A 5,000-nucleotide genomic window follows, 5' to 3' on the forward strand; every position below is an offset into this window, starting at 1 on the left:
CGTTCGTCTTGGGCAAAGCTCCTTTGGTAGTTGCTTCGAGCCCTTCTGACCGATCGTTTAAGCACAGTCAATTCAGGGGTCCACGGGGTGGACTCCCTGCAGATGTATCTCGCTATTCGAGGTACAGATAGTGTGATGGCTGTTTGCACGGAGCTCACAAGCTCCTCCACAGCTTCATCAATATTACCTATGTCCTCCCCGAACTCAGGAGGACTGAACACCTGCACGAGTCGGTCCCAGTCTGTCCGAGCATAGTTGTACCGTTCCACCCACTCACCTGGCACATCCACGATGGTCGACGCTATTTCAAATGTAATACAGTTGTGATCGCTGACAGTTAGATGTTCTCTTACTTGCCAGTTATGGACGTGGGGTGCTGCCCTCTCGCTTGCTAGTGTGACATCAATATTTGATGTTGCACCCGCCCTCCCTGAGTAGGTCGGGGGGTACCCAGGCAAGTTTAGCACATGCATGTGCGTTTCCATTATCAAATCAACAAGCTCCGCACCCCTTCCGTCCTGTACATCACTGTGCCAGAGTGGGGACTTAGCATTAGCATCAAGAGCTACAATTATAGCCTGCCCAGCTAAAACTCTTAGTATCCAATTCAGCTGATCAAGATAAATCTTGATGTCATGTCTGAATTGGCAGTAGACGTTTACAACGTACATGCTGTAAGACAGCAAATTAAGTTGTACAACTATAATATGCTCAGTACAGAACTGATTTAATATTGTAGTTTTAATAGTTTTGTTCAATATTATAATTGCACTCATGGGGTTCCCACCCGAGGAAACCACCTGTGCTGTTGCGGGAAAACCAGGGACTCGACCCGCACAGGAGTTCGGTTCTTGTATCAGAAGTATATCTATTCCTTCTTGTTCCGCTACCTTCCGTAGCTCATGTGCAACCATCTGGCTGCGCATGGCATTGACTTGTACCACTTTAAATTTCGCCGTAATCTGTTCTTTGGATAAGCCTATCTAAGAACATTCGGTGGGTTGGACAATCTTTTGGTCCACCACACTTACGGCCCCGTTTCTTACATGGTACACATGTTGCTGCTTTGTCCATGTTAGGACAATCTTTCCTAATATGTCCAGCCAGGCCACAGTGGGCACATATTATATTCGGTTCTGTACAATACTTATTGGTATGGTTTATGTCCTGGCATTTTGTACAACGTGGTACTGCCAGGTAATCTTTAATGTTCAGTGCTGAGTAGCCGACGTACAGCCGGCCAGCCCGCGTTAATACTTTCCATAAGTTCGGTGAAACCTCCACAACATGATGTACAGTCAGCTTTCCTCGAGGCCCTACTTTAAAACGGAGCTTGAACTCTTCATCAAACTCGTTTCTAGTCATTGAGACGTCCAAATTTTGCGTATATATCGCATCAAGTAGGCTGTCCGCTGACATAAATGTAGGTACATCATATAGACTCATAAGTGGACGACGCTTTCGTGGAGGTTCACACCTAACTTTCTCGCTTAGTTGTTTATTACCTAAGATCTTTTGGCTGTCTTCTGGCGAGGCCGTCTCGACTATCAGCACATTCTTAGAGGTACGGACACTGTTGATCCTGATTTTATCTTTCTTTGGATCAACACACTTTTCAAAAGCTGTCTTAGCAGCTTTGATGTCTTCGCCAGGTTTAGGTTTTATAAAAACCGTGGGTGCCACTTTTTTGATGTTCTGTTCAATTTTCTCTTTTGCTGTTGGCGCCTTGGCCACAGGGGCTTTGGCAACCGCAGCATACGTCCGAGTAGGCTGACTTCTAATCCTTTTATTTTCTTTTTCTAATTCTGATATTCTCCCCTCTAACTGGGAGTGAACAATTGCCCAATTAGCAATGAAGTCTCTTATCTGGTTTATCGCACCATTGCTGATCTTTCCATTTTTGACACTCGAGTCCAGCAATTTCAAAAATTTCGAGTGTCGCTCAGCAACTGTCAAATTCATCTCGATTTCCGATTCGGAAGCATCTAACACATTACCACTCTCTTGATTTTCCGCCATTATCGTATTCAAAGAGAGTGAAAGATGGAGGCCCGTCTCTTGCCCCGGACCGGCCTCTCTGGCATGGGGGGAGGCTACATGCAGCCCGCTCACCGGTCCCGCCCCTTGACCAAGAGCTGTCAATAACTGAGCTGCCAGGTTTAGCACGCCGTGGGTACAGCGCACTAGTCCTCTTCAACAGCCACACCACTATAGTTTTCACCCGCTCCCTTATCGGCGAATGCCACCCGCATTCCGGGAGAGCGGATTCACTCTCCGTCCTTCGCCCCTTACTAGCCCAGGTTCCCACCAAAGGCCAAGGACCCGGTCCTACTCAGGTGCCGGGCCGGTCCCCCAGACGTTCAGAGGTCTGGACCCATCTAACCTAACCGGAGACATGTCACCACGCCCCGGCTTGGCAGAGCATGCCTCGGAACCCAAGACAAGGCGAGTGACCTTCGCCGACTTGGGGCAAGATCCCACCACAGCAAATGCACCTGTCAGAACCGGTGTACAAGTTGTTCAGCACACCGTCGTGCCCCTGCCCTTCAGTCGCCCGAAGGCTTAACAGCTCCACCTCTAGAAGGCGGGTAAGGGCACTTGAGAAGGAGAGGCTGTTTGAGACGCATCCTTCCCCACACTGCCTATTACCAACCCAGAGCCTGCACACCTTGCAGGCCCTTAGTATGAGACAGCCGGAGCTAGTAGATAGGGACAGCGGGAATCTCGTTAATCCATTCATGCGCGTCACTAATTAGATGACGAGGCATTTGGCTACCTTAAGAGAGTCATAGTTACTCCCGCCGTTTACCCGCGCTTGCTTGAATTTCTTCACGTTGACATTCAGAGCACTGGGCAGAAATCACATTGCGTCAACACCCGCTAGGGCCATCGCAATGCTTTGTTTTAATTAGACAGTCGGATTCCCCCAGTCCGTGCCAGTTCTGAGTTGATCGTTGAATGGCGGCCGAAGAGAATCCGCGCACCCGCGCGCCCCCGGAGGAGCACGCTAAGGCGGACGCGGCCTCGCAGCAAGGAAGATCCGTGGGAGGCCAAGGCACGGGACCGAGCTCGGATCCTGCACGCAGGTTGAAGCACCGGGGCGCGAACGCCGCGCAGGCGCGCGCATCCTGCACCGCCGGCCAGCACGAGGCCAACCAACGGCGAGAGCAGACCACGCCCGCGCTAAACGCCCGCACTTACCGGCACCCCTACGGCACTCACCTCGCCCAGGCCCGGCACGTTAGCGCTGACCCACTTCCCGACCAAGCCCGACACGCCCCGATCCTCAGAGCCAATCCTTATCCCGAAGTTACGGATCCAATTTGCCGACTTCCCTTACCTACATTATTCTATCGACTAGAGGCTCTTCACCTTGGAGACCTGCTGCGGATATGGGTACGAACCGGCGCGACACCTCCACGTGGCCCTCTCCCGGATTTTCAAGGTCCGAGGGGAAGATCGGGACACCGCCGCAACTGCGGTGCTCTTCGCGTTCCAAACCCTATCTCCCTGCTAGAGGATTCCAGGGAACTCGAACGCTCATGCAGAAAAGAAAACTCTTCCCCGATCTCCCGACGGCGTCTCCGGGTCCTTTTGGGTTACCCCGACGAGCATCTCTAAAAGAGGGGCCCGACTTGTATCGGTTCCGCTGCCGGGTTCCGGAATAGGAACCGGATTCCCTTTCGCCCAACGGGGGCCAGCACAAAGTGCATCATGCTATGACGGCCCCCATCAACATCGGATTTCTCCTAGGGCTTAGGATCGACTGACTCGTGTGCAACGGCTGTTCACACGAAACCCTTCTCCGCGTCAGCCCTCCAGGGCCTCGCTGGAGTATTTGCTACTACCACCAAGATCTGCACCGACGGCGGCTCCAGGCAGGCTCACGCCCAGACCCTTCTGCGCCCACCGCCGCGACCCTCCTACTCGTCAGGGCTTCGCGGCCGGCCGCAAGGACCGGCCATGACTGCCAGACTGACGGCCGAGTATAGGCACGACGCTTCAGCGCCATCCATTTTCAGGGCTAGTTGCTTCGGCAGGTGAGTTGTTACACACTCCTTAGCGGATTCCGACTTCCATGGCCACCGTCCTGCTGTCTTAAGCAACCAACGCCTTTCATGGTTTCCCATGAGCGTCGATTCGGGCGCCTTAACTCGGCGTTTGGTTCATCCCACAGCGCCAGTTCTGCTTACCAAAAGTGGCCCACTTGGCACTCCGATCCGAGTCGTTTGCTCGCGGCTTCAGCATATCAAGCAAGCCGGAGATCTCACCCATTTAAAGTTTGAGAATAGGTTGAGGTCGTTTCGGCCCCAAGGCCTCTAATCATTCGCTTTACCGGATGAGACTCGTACGAGCACCAGCTATCCTGAGGGAAACTTCGGAGGGAACCAGCTACTAGATGGTTCGATTAGTCTTTCGCCCCTATACCCAGCTCCGACGATCGATTTGCACGTCAGAATCGCTACGGACCTCCATCAGGGTTTCCCCTGACTTCGTCCTGGCCAGGCATAGTTCACCATCTTTCGGGTCCCAACGTGTACGCTCTAGGTGCGCCTCACCTCGCAATGAGGACGAGACGCCCCGGGAGTGCGGAGGCCGCCGCCCCGTGAAGGGCGGGGAAGCCCCATCCTCCCTCGGCCCGCGCAAGGCGAGACCTTCACTTTCATTACGCCTTTAGGTTTCGTACAGCCCAATGACTCGCGCACATGTTAGACTCCTTGGTCCGTGTTTCAAGACGGGTCGTGAAATTGTCCAAAGCTGAAGCGCCGCTGACGGGAGCGATTATTCCGCCCGAGAGCATCCCGAGCCAACAGCGGCGCGGGTCCGGGGCCGGGCCAGGTAGGTCCGTCATCCGGGAAGAACCGCGCGCGCTTGCCGGGAGCCCGAGCGCCCAAAGGGGCGAATCGACTCCTCCAGATATACCGCCGGGCAGCCAGCCAGGACACCGGGGCTCTGCCCAACAGACGCGAACCGAGGCCCGCGGAAGGACAGGCTGCGCA

General features: G+C 53.9%; 1 pseudogene; it reads right to left on the reverse strand.

Moving 5' to 3' along the window:
- The window catches only part of LOC124592059, a 9,440-nt pseudogene that overhangs the window by 3,780 nt on the left and 660 nt on the right, over nt 1-5,000 (reverse strand).

This window comes from Schistocerca americana, unplaced genomic scaffold, assembly GCF_021461395.2.
Source record: "Schistocerca americana isolate TAMUIC-IGC-003095 unplaced genomic scaffold, iqSchAmer2.1 HiC_scaffold_895, whole genome shotgun sequence".
NCBI classification, from domain to species: domain Eukaryota; kingdom Metazoa; phylum Arthropoda; class Insecta; order Orthoptera; family Acrididae; genus Schistocerca; species Schistocerca americana.